The sequence below is a fragment of the Anastrepha ludens genome, chromosome 4 (assembly GCF_028408465.1).
Source record: "Anastrepha ludens isolate Willacy chromosome 4, idAnaLude1.1, whole genome shotgun sequence".
NCBI lineage: Eukaryota > Metazoa > Arthropoda > Insecta > Diptera > Tephritidae > Anastrepha > Anastrepha ludens.
In genome coordinates, this window is record NC_071500.1 from 99,820,185 (window position 1) to 99,838,701 (window position 18,517).

Below are 18,517 nucleotides of genomic sequence, written 5' to 3' on the forward strand. Positions count from 1 at the left end.
TTTTCATAAGCTCCTTATTCCACCCTGGAATTTTCTCGTTAATTTTCTTTGGTTACTTTTCTTTTCACTTTGTTTCCAGTTTTCTAGTCGGTCTTCTACTTTGGTGTAATTAAAACGTTTTACTTTTGTCCAAGTATTTGAAAGAAACCATTGCAAGTTGCCTATTTGAAAAGTTTCGGCTACTAAATTGTTGGAAATTGCGCTTAAAATTCAAACTCTTTACACGCAATAGCCGATTTAAGTCCACTATCGCAATGGCATACAAAAAGTAGTACTTCGTGCACAAGTAGATTTGTATACTCGTATATGCCCGTGGGGATTGGTTGTACACGCGTGTTCACAAGCCACACTAGTTAATCGATACATAGAGTTGAGGCGATGTAGTCATGCAAGTGAGTTGTCTTGAAGTTTTAAAAATTAGTGTTTTTTACAGGGTTCTTCTCGATAACGTGCTAGATATTTCAGAATATTAGTATAGGGAGGGCCATGTAAAATTTGCTTTTTGAATCGGCTATAAAAAAAACTAATCAATATATTTTCAAACTTTTTTTTTATTTTGAAGATTGAACATTGTCTTTTATGAATATCTTTAATATATCGTTCAAATGACTGCCACGGCTGGCTTTACAGTAGGCCATTCGATGAACCCAATTTTTAAGACCATTTTCGATTGTTTGGGCTGCAATTTCATGAATGGCAACTTCGATTTCATGTTTTAAAGCATCAATCGTCTCTGGATGGTTCGCAAAGCATTTGTCCTTAACGGCTCCCCACAACACACAGTCCAACGGGCTTAAATCACAGCTCCGAGGCGGCCAATTGATATCGGAATTTCGACTGATTATTCGGTTTTCAAAAACGGTAGCCAAAAGTTCGATTGTAACTTTGGCAGTGTGAAAAGAAAATGGCCCGATGATGCCGCCAGATCAAAAACCGCACCAAACAGTGACTCGTTTTGGATGCATTTGCTTCTCTACAGTAACGTGTGGATTTTCTGAGCCCCAAATCCGACAATTTTGCTTATTCATGTAGCCACCAATGTGAAAATGAGCTTCATCAGAAAAGAAGAAGAAGACTCACCACTTTGGAAATAGGTTTTCAATATTTCCCAATTTTGTTCAACCGTATAGCGTCCCGTTTCGTAACTGTCAGCTTCTAGTTTTAATAACTTTTTTTTTTGTTTTTGTGTACTCATTAAATTTTTTAAGTGCTAGGTCAAGGGTACAACTTATATTATTATTTCTATTTTTAATCAAAGCGTATGCCAATGAACGAAACTTATGAAATAAAGTTTGAATAAAAGCCCGACAGTTAAAACTGGCTCCATGATAAAAATCTCAATTTACTATTTTGCACTAAGGCTGGCTGATACTATTAGTTTGAGGAAAAAGAAATACATTATTTTCCCGGTTTAGTGTAGGCTGTAGTGCTTGATATCCCGCTAAGTATAAATCAAACAATTTAAAGTTTATACTCGTTGTCAATGTAACATTTCACACTAAAAAAAATATTTTGTTATTTTTGGTTTGTTGTGTTCAGTTATGAGTTACAAACTGTTAACAATGGAAGTTAATAGAGAGAAAATTCTGCACATTTTAAAATTTTTTTGATAAAGGCGAAATTGTGATGCCAGACTGCTGAAATTGGGAATGCTGTTTATGGTGTCGATACTGTAACTAGTAATAACGTGCAATTTTTGATTCGTCGATTCGAATCAGGTACTTTTGATGTTAAAGATACACCTCGCACAGGCAGGGGCGATAAAATTACAAAAATAATCGCAGCTGGCCTGCAGCAACCCTAGCAACGCTCAGGAACTAAAAGTCGGTCATAAAACAGTTTCAGAATAGGATTGGCAAAAGTAACGAGTTTTTTTCGCGAAATGAATATTTCAAGAATAATATAATTGCATAGACTTCCCAAGCAGTCTAACATAGTGTAGAATCGCTTACAAGCACTGCCTGTTAAGGGGGTAGTATGGTTAATTCGGTGTAAAACAAGCATATTTTTCGAAATTTTTTTTGTCGACACAGTTGATTTATTCAAAATTTTAAAATTACTTCATTATAAAGTCATATTCAAAGAATATTGTGTGAAATTTTCATTGATTTTTATGAAGAAATGAGTTGGTGGCAGCGAATCTTCGCGGACGTCTCATAAAAAAGTTTTATTGCGGTGTCCCTCAGAACTCATTACTGGATCAACTAAAATCAAAAAACCAAATTGATTTCATCAGCTAATAAAGTTTCGCAGGTAACAACGTCGAATTTTTTTTTTTTTTTTTTTAATTTTTTAAAGCGCTTTGAAGTCAAAACACCGATTTTTCATAAAAAAAACTTGAAAACTTTGTTGTTTTAAAATATGACAAAATTTAAAAAAAAAAAAACTCGACGTTGTTACCTGCGAAACTTTATTAGCTGATGAAATCAATTTGGTTTTTTGATTTTAGTTGATCCAGTAATGAGTTCTGAGGGACACCGCAATAAAACTTTTTTATGAGACGTCCGCGAAGATTCGCTGCCACCAACTCATTTCTTCATAAAAATCAATGAAAATTTCACACAATATTCTTTAAATATGACTTTATAATGAAGTAATTTTAAAATTTTGAATAAATCAACTGTGTCGACAAAAAAAATTTCGAAAAATATGCTTGTTTTACCCCGAATTAACCATAGTACCCCCTTAAGTAACTGCCATAATTTAGACAATCAAAAAATCTGGCCGCCATAGCTGAATGTGTTAGTGTGTGACTATCATACGGTAGCGCCCATGTTCGAGTCCCCATACATCAAACACCAATCGATAGAAAAAGTTTTGTGCACTGGCAGTCTCCCTCGACAGCCAATAGCAAACCTCTGAGCATATTTCTATCATGAAAAAGCTCCTCATAAAAATCAGCCTGCCATTCGGAGCCACCTAAAACGTAGGTTACTCCATTTGTTTAATAGCATCAATATGCAAGGGTATAAGCGCCAATTATATATTGTATGTATGTACAAAAGATCGGGTGAATTTTTTTTTTCGGTCGGGGGACCCTCTACGAGTGCATGACTCACTGTTTTTTAACGGTTTCTTCTCCCTTTTCTGCGTTTATCCAATTTGCCCGTCCTGTAACCTTAATCTTAAACTTGGCATTTATATATGGACAGAAAGCAGCAGAAGGTGCACCGCAGACCAAATATTTGAAAGTTAATAAATTTATATATTTTTAGGATATTTTTATAGGAAAATACCACATTGAATATGAAAGTTCGGTTAGGTTGAGTGACTGCAAGAATTCAAAAAAAAGAGTCTTTGAATTGCATTAAAATGTATTTAAATTTTATAAATATTTATTTATATTTTATTAATATTTATTTAAATTTTACGAAAATTTTTTTATTATCCAAATTTTATTAATTTTTTTATTTCTGTACTTTTTTTTTATTATTTAAACTCTATTAAACTTTACTTAAATTTTATAAGAAAAAAAATTTGTTATATACATTTTATAAGAATTTTAAAATTTTAATAAATTTTAATGAAATTTACATTTTTTTTTTAATTAATTTTTTATTAACGTGTATTAAAATTTTAAAATTATTTAATAAAATTTTTGTATTAAAATTTTTTTAACACTTTCTTTTTGTTTTTTTAATATTTAAGTTTTACAGACACTTAACCTAACCTAACTTTTATATTCAAGGTGATGCTTTTTCTATGAAAATAAGTTTGCATAGCCATTTCGAAGTATTTGTGACACGATTTTTTTAAATTTATTTTAATTATATTTAATACTATTCATTTTCATATTCTTGTTAATTTTTTTTTTACTCCGTATGAATCGCCTAGTTTTTACTAATTATCTTTAAAACGAAAAATTTCCCAAAATCAACGTTAGCGCCAATTAAAGGAGTAACTAAGAATTATAAGCTAAGAGAGCAAGATGCAGGCTACAAATAAGTCTTACTTGACGAACGCAAAGTTGATGAAATCGAGATTGCTTTCTAGAAAGCAGAAAATACGAATATGCAAAACTGTCGTAAGACACATATTCACATACGGGTGCGAAGTCTGGGTGCTGAAATCTATTGATATCGATCAGTTAAATAGTTCTGAGAGAAAAATTATAAGAAAAATGTATGGACCAAGTCATACAGATAACAAGATGGTACTTGGCAACAATGAGCAACGAAAGAGCCACAAAAAATATCATCAAAACTAATCCACGAGGCGACATAAGAAAAGTCCGGCCGACAAAACGTTGTAGAGATGACATTGAAGGCGACTTTGGAGCTATGGAGCTATAACTGATATCAAACGAAAAGCTGATGACCGAGTGACGTGGAGGCGAATTTTAATAGAAGCAATGGTTCATCCTGATGAAGTTAACCATCTGCAACTGACGTGGTATATATATTAACAGACACCAAATACTACAAAACAATATTTTGCTCCGTTCTATTATAAGCAGATACTCTTGAATTTTTAGTAGCTTCTTATTGCGTTGTCATGAGTACGTTGTTAGTCTATAAAAGGCAGTTGAAGTGAGCACACGCGTCGCTGTGAGTGAAAAAGTGTCTACAAGTCAACCACATCAATATTGACGTAGGTTTCTGAGAAACAATCACCTCAGTATTTTTGTTAAATTTTTTGGTAGTGTCTCCTGGACAACGTATCAGTGAAATTGTTTCATTACTTTACATTTTTTTCAGTTTTGATTTGATGGAGCAGTTAAATACAAATCAGAGGATACACTCTACCAAGAGAACATCGTCTGGAACTTTTAAAAGCCGTGACGAGCAGATGCAGCAGTGGTTGGAGGAAGAAACCTAGCATGAGTTCAGCGATTTTCATGACGAAGGCACTGACCCCAATTTTCAGCTTTAGAACTTTCAGAAATGAATGAAGTTTCGAATGATGAAGCTGATGAAGAACTTATTGTTTCAAGTCAAGTCAGATCCATTGCTGAACAACAACGTACTTATAATCAAGAAATGGATGTTGACACAAAAAAATCAGTTATGATAGCAGATTACAACCAAAGGAGGAGTCGACGAAGTTGACAAAAAATGTTCGATGTATTCAGCCGTAAAACTCGTCGTTGGCCTATGGCAGTTTACCAAGGACTAATAGATATGATTGGTATTAATAACTTTGTTTTGAATCAAATGTGCTCAGACGGTGATATAAATGAAAAGAAAAACTTTCTTACTGAATCTGCCAAGAGAATTGGCGTTAGATCACATGAAATTTCGGGTGTATAATGAAAGATTGCCAAGAGAACTAAGAATGATGATAAACAGGGTTCTCGATAAAGATCTTCTCCCTCCCCCACCAACCATTCGATCTAATTCATCAAGTGGAAGAAACCTTTGTACTATTTGCCCGCCAAAAATAAAAAGAGTAACTAGATGTTGTTGCTGCAATTACTTAAAGCCAATTTGCCTCCAATGCTCTAAGCCACTTTGTGAGACCTGCCAACAAAATTTGCAACTTTTTATTAAACGATTCATATGATCTCTTTGATGATAAGTTTAAGCTTAATATAGAATGCAACAATTTTTTTTAATGAATGAATGAATTAATGGAATATATATTTTTTTTTTAATGCATAACTTTTGGAGGACGAATTTTTAAGTAATGTTCAACATGCAATAATTTCTAACTTAACCACTGAATTTATCTTTTTTCTTAACGTATCGTTGTGTTTAAGTTTAAACAAAAGTAAATGTAAAACATTTGTTGAAAAAAAATATATATATTGAATATTTTTCGTTGTTTTTGTATAGACATAAGTTTTAAGGTTTAATTTGTGAAATCAGAACAAAACCTGCTTAACATAAAAAGCATTTTAAGTTCAATAAATATGTCAATAAATAAAAATATAAGTCTTTAAGAAAAAAATTAAATTAGTTTCACCACCTTAATCAACCGGAACTTGGTAATGTCAGTGGAATTGTGAAAATTAAGTCACGTCAGTCGTTAGTCAGTTAAGTCTATTTATTATAAGAAACAATAATAAAAAAATACTTTTGGATGATAGTTCGATGGTCACTTGATTACATAATTATCTTAGGCCAGCACAATCAGGTACGCATCCTATAACTTTCAAGTCTCATAGCACAAGGTGGCGCGAAATAAAGCATCTAAATTTGTTTCTGAATAGCATTTTTACTAAATAAAATAAAACTAGTTTGAGTGATAGAAATTCTTACATGACCTTGACTATTGTTTATTTGTAGCCCTAAGAGTGCTCATTCCAAAGGCATAAAAGCTGTTGAATTAAATTAAGATTAGACAGTTTATTGTTTGGCATTACTTCACAAGTAATTCAATAAAAAGAAATATAAAAAAAAACTGTTCTATTGTACAGATATTGGCTAACCAATTTCCGACAAAAGCCATTCAATTCATTCAAACCCTGCTGAATAATAGTCAGGCCCAAACCCATACGGCTACGGTGCCCGTTATATATCGGGTGTTTTCTGTTTTTTTTTTGCTGCATGAGAACTATCGATATCGATAACTAAGAGGTTGGCAACTGATAATGCCAAACTGTGTTGACTCGATGAATGCAAGAACAACGATTCCAAATCAGTTCAATAAGTTCATGGAGAGAGTGTGAAGAATACGCCGAACATCTAACACACCTCTCCCTCTGGATCCAACCTGTCGAAACAGCAAGTTTCCTGGGCCTACCGTTAGATGAGCTAGACGAAGACGGCCGGTGATTTACACTACACTCGAAGGGCAAAGTTAATTGCTACAACGACAATAACGCCGAATTGTCGATTCGTCGTCGTTTTCAACTAGATATTTGACCTTTGTCCCTCGACTATATCGAAAATTGTACGTAAGAATCCTGGTTTACGTTCCTATAAAATACAGCTCGTGATAGAATTGAAGCCAAATGCTCGTCGCTTGCATCGCATTTTTGCTGGTTCGGCTCATCAAGGTTTATTTTTCAGATTTATAGAGAAAAGTAGTCAAAAAGTGAACTGATGGAGTGGATCATGGAACTCATAGCCACAGCAGACATATATCGGATATCATTTTCAACAAATAAATGCCATTAAAAGAAATTATCTACCGGATTATAATAAGAGAAAAATGCCTACCAACAATATTTTAGTTTTGTTTTATCATTTCATATTCTTCAGCTCTTAAAAAATACCCTACATATTACTAAAATATGCTCAAACCAAATTGAAATTTCTTAACTACTCTTCATTTAAAAAAAATTCTAGTATTCCCACTGCCCTGTATATAAATTTTACTGCACATAACTGCTAGATAGTCAATTGAATATACGTTGAAATTGCTTTTCTTTTGCCATTCCGATATTGTCAATCGCATGCTGACAACACATTATTGTTTTTACTCCGCCTTCTTCCATTACTACGCCCCATTTGTTCGAATGACAGCAAAACTGTCAGCAATAAATTCGTTGCTATTGCATTTACATTTATTATTACTTTGTTATTACTTTTTGATGTATGTAAAAACGCATTATAAATACAAAAGTGGCACATTAATAAATTTAGTACAAATACGTGTACGCTAAAAATATTTTTCTCACTCTATTTAAGTGCTATGTAGTTAAGCACTTGTAACGCTCGCACACAAATCTATATACATGCAGATCGTATACATGCGGATATATGTACTTATGTGTGAGAACATAGCATGTGGCTAATTAACAGTTATGTATAACAAAAACAAATATATGTCAAAACGTCAATTGACGGTTTTGTTAATCGGAAAATATACCTCAACCACTGACCAAAGAGAAGCTATGAGTTAAGTTTTTAAGGGTAATGACAGGACGCATGAATTATCTATACACGAGCGGGCCTTCTATGAAATTGTTTTGCTTAATTGTATGTTGGCAATACATTTGAATTGGATCACGTTAATGCTATACAATTACATTTTTTCATAAAGTATAACACGCGTGGGTATTTTTAAGTTTCTTATAAAGCGTGGGGCGTATGAGTGATGGATGAATGGAAGGGTGATTAAGAACTTGTTATGTACTTTGGGCAGTGCTTGAAACTTCTCCCATGCCGCTTCAAGTAATTGTTATGGGAAGTAGCTTCTAGACCAAGAAGTTATAATTAACTGAATTACCTGAAAGTAGAAACAACTTTTTCCCAAATTATTATAAATACTAGCAACCCGCCCAGCTTCGCACGGGTATAAAATATATACCCTATGTCACTCACTGAAAAAATGATTAAAATCGATCCAGTAGTTTTGGCTTATTCATTATTGCCCGTGGCCCGCACGCGTTAAATTTGGAGTAAAACAATTCCCCTTTCTTTATAGCATGAAGATTTCCTGCTATCTTTGGGATATCTAAATTCATACCCTACATTTTTGCATATTAACTTTTTGCATTTTTACATATATATTTATTTTATTTTTACAGCAATTAATATATTACAGAATGTCTTTATATACAACGTTCATAGCCTTCTTGTCATTAGACAATACAAACATGTTTTCTCTAGAGGTTACTCTTGAAAGAGCGACATACAGTTGGCCATGTGAAAAACAGTCCACAAAAACAAAAACACCCTGAGATTTATTAATGGTCATTGCAAAAGATGTCTTTACCGGAAATTGTAAGCGTTTAAATTGGAATGGTAGATCCGATGGTATCAGAGGGATTCGGGGAATCAATACATCTTCTCCGGTATTAAATTTTTTTTTTATGAAAGTTTTCAGTGATTTTACCAGCAAACGCGTGCCATTGCAAAGTTTAGGTGGATTTAGGTTTCTTAATAAAATAACAGGACAACCTATTTTCAGCGCCATTTTGTGAGGAGGAAGTCCAGACGGGTTCAAAGAATTTAGAAATTCTGTAGGAAATTGAACAGCTTCTTCCAAATCGAGAACAGTATCGACCGAGTAGTATATTTTCGCCGGCGCATCAATCTTTGAAATAATCAAGTTATTTACTTTATCTACTTGTTCGTTAGTTGGTGACAGAATAGCTCTTTCTTTAAACCAAGATATTGTCTTATAACTTATGTTATCAATGTCTGGATAGACATTGTTGACTAACTCTTGGATGTTGTCTATCAAAACACAAAGGTTTTCTAGGTTAATCCTTCCCTCACTTTGTGTTAATTCTCCATTGCTAACTTTTAGCAGCATCTCTGGAAATAGCCTGTTCTCACGTGAAGATGACGAAATCCTCATATTAGTTTTAAGCTCTAATTTATTGACATACGACTAAAGGCAGGATCTTTTTAGTGAAGCATTTATTTCGTCAGCACGTGTTCCTCGAGTCACAACTGGTAGGATTTGACGGAAATCTCCTGAGAATAGAATTGTACATCCTCCCATAGGTGCGCAAATCGCGCATTGTCCTATCCAGTTATTCCACAGACGTCTTGTTTGACATGGTAGCTTCGTCCCAGACTATTAATGAGCAGTCACGCATCAATTTTCCTGTATTGCTCTGTCTAGAAACACTACAGACGCTGTTATCATCATCGGTGGCGATTTTCAGCAGGTGCTTCATTGTAGAGTGTGTGGTTCGGCCTCTTTCCAAAAGAGTAGCGGCAATGCCGGATGACGCAACAGCTAACGCAATTTTTCCGGTAGATCTCAATTACTAATTACTGTTGTAATATCTTGAAAAATATTGTTTTTAATTATATGCTGTAAAGAGCCATATACATAGATCTATATGAAAACAAAAATGTATTTAAGGTATTTAATTGGATAAGGATTAATGTTGTACCCATTTGTTGAAATCGCTTCGAAAATAAGCTATTAGTTGTCGTAAAAAGTAAATGACAAAAAATGTTATTGTATGGAATTGATAGCAAACTAAACGCGCTCCGAATCAATAAAAACTATTCAAAAACTGTATTTTAATTATGTGCGATTTACTAATATAGAACCTGAAAATAGCGTTTTATTTCGCTGTAAAATTGTATGTACATATAATTACATGGAATTCAGTACATACATACATACATATGTACATATGTCCGAAATGAAATAATGCGAGCGATTCGTAAATACATACATACATACGTCACCATACGATGTAATTCAACATTAATGAGGTGTGGTGAGATTATCGCTTAACGCCTGTTGCTTCATTCGGTTGACAGCGAACACACACACAAACAGCTTTTTTTGGAAAAAGAGCTGCTTTTGTTTAAACAATTTTGGTTAAATAATAAATAAATCAATTATTTTTTTTTATGCAGAACGAAAGTAAATATTTCAAAGTTAAACTTCAAGAAAGTTTCATTTTAATTGGTTAATTCGTTTATGATTTATGGCCGTAAAAACAAAAAAATTATGTTTTTTTGCCACATTTTGACCGATTGCCACACCCCCTTTATATATTTCTTCACATTATATAGATATAAACCTTCCTCTTCAATCAATCTATCTTTAAAAAAAAACCGCATCAAAATCCGTTGCGTAGTTTTAAGGATTTAAGCGTATAAGGGGACATAGGGACAGAAAAAGCGACTTTGTTTTATAATATGTAGTGATGTATGTATGTTGTGTGAATGAGAGGGAGGTCAAAAGACATCACATATGAGCGATTTTATGATACTACGCAGAAATTGCAAAGCTTTACAATTAAATGCCTTCGGCTTATATGTAAAGTTATTTGGCCTAACACTATCCGAAATGTGGACTTGTGGCAGATCACCGTGAAGAACCAATCCGAAAGGTGATAAGAGCTCGTAAATGGCGATAGATCGGGCACACTCTCAGAAAGAACAGAGAAAGCATAAGCAGAACAGCATTCGAATGGAATCCTCAAAGACAAAGACGACCCGGTCGTCCACGAAATACCTGGAGACGATCTAACCTTCGTGATTTAGGAGTAGTTGACAGAACGTGGGGTGCCGCAAAGAGAACAGCAGTTAATAAATAGAATATGATATAAATGTTTTGTTGAAGTTCCCAAGTGGCATAATAAAGGAAGAGAAAATTATTAATAAACTAAGTACCCAAATTTATTTTTTTTATTTCTGATAAAATATATTTCAAATTTTTATGAAAATTTTTTATTCGTCTTAAATTTTCTATAAAGTTTTTAACTTGAACTAATATGAGATTTGTCTCAGAATTTACCATATTTTTATATAAATATAATTGAAATTTAAAAATAGGTAAATAAGTAATAAAAAATTTCCAATATGTGGTGCTTTTATAAAGGGTGGTTAAGTTTCAAGGGCCGCTGTTGATTTTGAATAAAATATTGTACAAGTTTTTTTAGGAAATTATTGTCATTTCTCTTTGTTATGACAATATTGGCATAGTTCAATTACGCATGGAACAAATGTCGGTCAAATGGCAGCCGCGGCCTCGGCGGCACTCCTCCATCCGATGGTCCCTATTTTCGATGACGGTGAGGCATACTTCTGGTTCTATGCCGTTAATGTGCCGAACTTTCTCATCCTTTAGCTCTTGAATTGTTGCTGGCTTATCGATGTACACATTTTCTTTCAAATAATCCCAAAGAAAGAAGTCCGGCGGTGTCGTTGACGTTTCGGTGTGGTTCACATTCAACATTGGCCCTTGAGATTTAACCACACTTTTGACTCTATTTTATTTTTATACTCTCAAACTAATGATCAAGGAGTATTTGCGCAGATCTCAGCGAATGTTTGCTGAAAATTCACCACATTTTTGATTTAAGGTTACGGTTTTTCCATTCAGATTAAGTGTTTGATAGCACGAAATTATTTACTTCTCTTCTCTATAAGCTGCTGTGCTAAGACGAGGCATGCCTCCAGTACTCACTACAACCCCAGCACAGCGAGTTATGACCTACGTTAGTATTAGTTGGATCAATTCGTTAGAATGCTCAAAATCGCTCTCGCTTGCGATACACGTACTTGCATAAGCTTCTCAAGTCATTAATGCGTGCGTATAATTGCCAAATCAGCTGCAACCAATTGAAGAACTTTTTAACATTTGCACAAATTATTTTTTTCCATATTAGTATGCATGTGTATATGTATGTATAAGTACATGCGTGTCTTAAGATTCAATTTTTCAATGCATTTAGTACGCTTTGCAATCAGACTTGATATTTTTTGCTGACGTCATCATGCTAAGTTTGCTTTATCTCCACCGCATCATAACGTTTACAACTGTGGCGCAATTCGTTGCCCTTATTAGCCTTCATTCATTCCTTCGACGTTTGCAATTACCTTTTGGCAATAAATTTCAAAACTGCTTTCACTTTGTCCCCACATTGGAATTCCCTCATCCTTCGAATACTATTTTGCACATTCAGATTCATAATTATCCTTTGGCATGCGTGCAAGTTTGGACTTTGGTATTTTTGTAGTGAAGTTGGGCATAAATTTCGGGTGTGTGGTGTATAACTACACCGCAGTTAAACCTACTAGTTAATGAACTAGTTCATAGTAGGCTGAAAAAAGTATAGTTCACTGATTTTTAACCTATTTTGCTGGTGTTCAAATATTTGGTTTTCGTATTTTTATTTAGTGAGCTCAAGGACGGTTTAGCAAAAATACATAAGATTAATTATTTAGTTTAGTATTTTATTGTTAAACTGGCTTTGAAACCTAGAATAAAAATATGAAAACTCTTCTTATCCAATTCGTGTAGAAAATCATCAGTTATAGACGAGTGGATGTTGAAAAAAATTAATAAATGAATGAAATTATCATTTAATGAATAAAAATGTTTTTTACGCAGGGTAGCATGAAACATTTTTTTTCTTGTTCGCTATTGTAAAGCATAAATTCTGTTGCTAGTCATCGAAAAACACTTTTCTGTTTTTGCCTTTTCTTTTACTTATGTCAAGTGATCCAAGTACTTTGGATATTGCAGTAAATATTTCTGAAAGTTAGTTTATTTGCAGGCTTGAGTAAGAAGTAAAGGCTTGAGTAAAAAATATAATATTATTTGTGAGATATATTTAATGTTGAAAATATTGGTGTAGAGTAGTTTAAGGGGACAGGTACCTTTAAAATTTCGAAAAAAAATGTTTTTTCTTTTTCATACAATGTTAATATGTCAGAAAATTTAAGAATATGTCAAAAAATTTTTAGAACGTAAATTTAAGTATTTCTTATATTTTAGATCGTGAACCGTGACGACTCTATACTTTGCGCTCGAGCGCTGAGAGAGGTAAAGTTACGTTGCCGACTTTAGGCGAAGCAAAAATAATTTTTTAGCTATTACCTTTTAAACAGTTGGTTTTAACAGCACGTTTCGTGTTTTGTTTCACTGTGAACCATCTTCAGTTTCGTCTATAATTTAACCATGAATCATCTTACAAACGAAAAACGCTAGCAAATCATTGAATTTTATTATAAAAATGCATGTTCAGTTAAGAAAGTTTATCCCGCGCTTCTTCCATTTTATGGTCAGTTTAATCGACCCACTGAAGCGGCTATTCGAGCTATTGTGACTAAATTTAGAACCAAATTTACATTATTGTACATCAAATCACCAACACGCTTACGTAGAGTGCGAACTGAAGAAAGTGTCGGAGCTGTATCGGGCAGTGTTAATGATGACCGCAGCAATTGGGCCTATGTTATTCAACAGCGTGGAAAATTTTGCGAAAGGATTTAGGTGTGAAGCCTTTCAAAATACAGCTGGTGCAAGAATTGAAGCCGAACGACCTACCGCAACGCAGAATATTTGGTGAATGGGCTCCTGGAAGCTGGGTTGGCTGAAGATCCACTTTCTTATCGAAAAATTGTGTTGAGCGACGAAGCTCATTTTTGGATCAATGGGTATGTAAATAAGCAGAATTGTCGATTTTGCACTAGAGGGTTAATCGCCACAAAAAGTAATCGTTTTTGCATCGTATTGTCACTGGCGATGAAAAGTGGACTCATTACGACAACCTAAAGCGTAAAAGATCATATGTAAAGCCAGGCTAACCAGTCAAATCGACACCAAAGCCGAATATATTTGAAGGTAATACTCTGTTTTTGGTGGGATCAGAAGGGTGTGCTGTACTTTGGGCTATTAAAATCGGGCCAGACCATCACGGGAAAGCTATACAGGCAACAATTGATATGTTTGAAGCAAACAATAGCCGAAAAACGGCCAGAATGGGCGTTCAGCCACAAGAAATTGATTTTCCATCATGACAGTGATCGGCCACATGTTGCAGTGCCGGTCAAAAATTATTTGGAAAATGCCGGATGGGAAATCCTCACCCACCTTATAGCCCAGACATATCTTCTTCTGATTACCACTTGTTTCGGTCGATGCACCTCTCACCTTTTAATTCGGTTTTTTGGGATGGAATCCATAAACTGCCTGAAAGATGGGGAAAAGTTGCCGCTTCCGATGGTCAATATTTTGAATGAAATATTTTTTCACTTTTGTACTTAAATAAATGTTTTTTTTTAACAAAAAAAATACGAAATTAATTAGTTGTACAGCCAGTCTGATGGCAGCTCCATTGCCAATATAAAACAAACGAACCAAACAAAGAGGAGGAAGTACATGCTCTTGAAAATTCAGTGAATGGTTTTGCAATATTGCGATTTGTTAGAGTTTAAGTAAGTAAGGTAATGAAAACGAAGTGTCGCGTATTAAATTGTGAAACTTGTAGTTGTTTTGTGGAAGATGCCGTAGCAAGTACTTGTGTGCTTATACATATAACTGCTACTGTTTGGTAGTTTCTATTGTTTTCGCCTACTCTTTCTATTCACAAACAAGTAATTCTCCTTCCTTTTGATCGTTTATTCATGGGCTTTGACGACACAGCGAATTGGGAAGGCGCAACCACGTATTCTAACCTCCCTGGCGTTTGCTTAGTTTCTTTGACTTCGATGACCGACCAGTGCTTTAAGCTTTAAAATGTGTCCAAAAAGGCACAATTGCATGCTAATTTGAGTAGACTTACTTTTCAGCAGCCACCTAAATTCATCCTAAACCTGTGTATCTTAGCATCTACAACAATTTTTTTAATGTAGTTAATATAATTCTTCTTATTAAGAACCTTTCAAAATGAAAAAGGAATTTTATCATTTTTAACCAAAAATCTTCCCTATCGGTATGTGTTAGTCTTTGCATTCAAAGTTATATGTCTTGTACCAATAACTTACCTAAAAATTTTCCTAAGTGTATGCTTCACCTTTTCTTTTCGTCGAGCAGCTGGTATACTTGTAAATAAATTACCTTTTATTTCTCTCTTCCTTTCGCTGAAAAAACAAAACTTTTTCTTTGCCCTCAACGACAACTGGCTATCAAAATCAAATTTATGGCAACGATCGACCAGACCTGAATGCATTATTTAAAAAAACAAAAAAAAAAAAATAATTGCAGCATTTTCTCTACCTGAGCATGAGTAACGACTTGGCCATTTTTTGCGTCTAAAATGCAAAAAGATTTTCATTATATCTTCCAAACACGCATCTTGAGCCAATTTATGTGTTCAACACTACCAAAAGGACAACAGCATAGAAAGAAAAGAAAATAAATGCATAAAAAATAGTTTAGATTGAATGAGAAAAAGAGTAAAAGAAAAATGGCTATACAGGCTTTTTCAAAACCCACTTTGCCGCTTATCTGCTTTTAATAGAATTGTGCCCCAAGTGTCAAATGGGGAGGCTGAAAATCATTTTTCAATTGCGAAAGATGGCATAAAAGGCAAAGGCAGAGTAAAAGGGTCGTCGAATTGAATTGTGTATCAGTAGGATAGCCTATTTTTCTTCATATATTTTTTTTGTTTTTTTGCAACTTACGCAATGTTATTTCACACAAAACAAAGCCAATTATATTTCGAACGCCGCTGGCCTGCATCATTTTTTAACGCCTCACAGAACGACTGATGAAATGCCATTTTGAAGAGAAGAAGACAGATGAGGCAGAATAGACAAAGCAATGTGCGGGTTTTTGACAATGAAAGAATATGACAATAGAGTTGACAATAGTGCGAGTATTAGTATGGGAGTGCGTGAGTATGTGGGTGAAAAACAGGTATAGAGCAAGGTAAGTTGAAGGTCATGAAAATGGGGAAAGGAGAAAGTAATAGCTTGCGAATGAGTGTATCGTATGTGTAATCGAATAAAAGCTGTAATGTGTGCTTACCCATGTGCATCATTTATCAATCCCTAAACACTTTTCAAAAGACTACGGTCAAGCGTAATAAGGGGACAAGTGGGGTTATGTGGAACGTTGCTGGTTGCTGGTGCATGCAGAGGTGATTATGAGAGCGGCATACTGTTATTTGTTTGTTTTGGCAGTAGTTTTTTTATTTTATATACGATATTATAGACTTTTATAGAAGATGTAGAGTGTGTTTCTTATACACTGCCTGGGTTTATGAAAATAAGGAAAAATTTCTATTCTCTCACTATAAGTTTGTACTGCATATAAAAGGGACTTAACAATCGAATGAATTTTTTTTACTCATCTGAGCTTAATGCTTATAATATCTATTTTTGGTGTACCCTTGAGCGGCCGCCGTAGCCGAATAGGTTGATGCGTGACTACCATTCGGAATTCAGAGAGCGAACGTCGGTTCGAATCTCGGTGAAAACACCAAAATTAAGAAAACACATTTTTCTAATAGCGGTCGCCCCTCGGCAGGCAATGGCAAACCTCCGAGTGTATTTATGCCATGAAAAACCTCCTCATAAAAATATCTGCCGTTCGGAGTCGGCTTGAAACTGTAGGTCCCACCATTTGTGGAAAAACATCAAGACGCACACCACAAATAGGAGGAGGAGCTCGTTCAAACACCCAAAAAGGGTGTACGCCCCAATTATATATATACAGTTATATTTATATATGTAACACCATGAAAGACATTATTTGCATACGAGTTCATAATGATTCAAATCATTTTAAGCCCTCTAATAATCTAATATTGTAGGTGATTTCAGCTTTAAATCGATTTGGTTCAAATTACTTATATTTTTGTTTGTGTATGCCAAAACTCGCCTATACATATTTTTTAACTCCAATTCCTCTTCGTAAACTGTCACAACGAATACATCACGTCCTACGCGCTCGCTCGAAATCCCCTTGAGATTCTGGCAACCTTCAACATAAATTATATCCTCAATGTGTGTATATGTCTGTATATACTATATGTACGTATTTATATATAAACATTTTTTCTCTTAAAACTCAAATCTTTATGATTTAGCTACTCAGCTTTAATTACATCAAAGTACCGGGGCGCTTTCCAAAAATCGATAAGCACAGTGGGAGGGCGTATAAATGTGCTGTGGCAGCAGCAGCAGCCATTTTAAAGGATAGATTTTGTTACGAAGTAAAATTAACAGCAGAGTACTTGCAAAAAGAAAATTCTTAAATATCTACTAGGTGTATTTTGTGGCTTACGAAAAAAATTAAGTGAAATGGATTATTAATTTTTTTATGTGTTCGTAAAATGTGTACTTAAAATTAATATATATATTTATGTATAAAAACTCTGCTTACAACTTGCCCACTCAAGCAACGCCATCTGCCTACCCACGCCAAAGTTGATACCACTCAGCGTCATATACATTACTCATACGCCCCAGCGGCATTCGCTCCACTTGTAGACGTATTCTGTGTTTGATGAAGGTATGTGCTCGTACATGCTTGCTGGCGGAAATCATTAAAAGCGCATTGAAGCGTAACCATAAAGCCACATATGAGAATTCAGGAAGATGTGTCAACATTTGCACAATGCATACATACACACACACATACACAACTAAAATATCAAAGGCATTGGAGTGCGAAAGATTGGTGGTGGGCAAAATGTAGAAATAAAAAATGTCTTGTATTTACAATTTTATATAAAATTATGCGCGGTTTTGTTGGTTGTGCGTGGAAATACTGTATTTGACAGCAGATGGTGATGGGTGAGGTGAGAGCTTAGACATGGGAAAGCAAAGAACTTTTTGATAGAAGAAGTTAAGTACTGCCAAGCGCCTTTAAAATTTGTTGAGGTAAGAATGTATTGGAATTCCTAAATACTTATTTTTGTATTTTTATTGAAGCGAAAATAATGTCAAAGTGACAGCGGTCGAAAATCGATAAAATGTTCAATTAGAAGATAAAAACACCTTGCGGCAAATATAAGCTTTTTCTGTTAAACTCTCGTGTGCGTGTCAAATTATTGAATTTACTATACAGGATTACTACCTGCATGCCAAGTTTGACATTTTTTCAGCATTTTATTTTTTTAAAGATCTTTAAGAGACGCTGAGTAAACAAGAAAAAATTATGGATAAAATAAAGGAAAAAAGACTAAAAGAAGAGAAACAGCAGAGGGCCACTAAAGATGTTGATCTAGAGCAGAGCCCATTCGTAAGGAAACCACGATTGCTTCGCTCGCCACCACAAAAGGCGAATACGCCTCTTATCAGCGGCTCAAAGCTAACCATAGAGAAATCAAAGACGGTAAATGAAGGTGTTGAAATGACGCCTCAAGAATTGAACGTAAGAGTAACGTCAAAAGAGGCTGGAAATATTGCAATTGCGCCGAATGCGTCGACACAAACCTCTGTAACTGTAACACTGAAAGGGAAAAAACTGAGTC

At 34.5% G+C, this 18,517-nt stretch overlaps 1 protein-coding gene across 2 annotated transcripts in view; it reads right to left on the minus strand.

The window, feature by feature from the left end:
• The window catches only part of LOC128860352 (cysteine-rich motor neuron 1 protein), a 258,225-nt gene that overhangs the window by 219,906 nt on the left and 19,802 nt on the right, over nucleotides 1-18,517 (minus strand). The gene's annotated exons all lie outside the window — the stretch shown is intronic.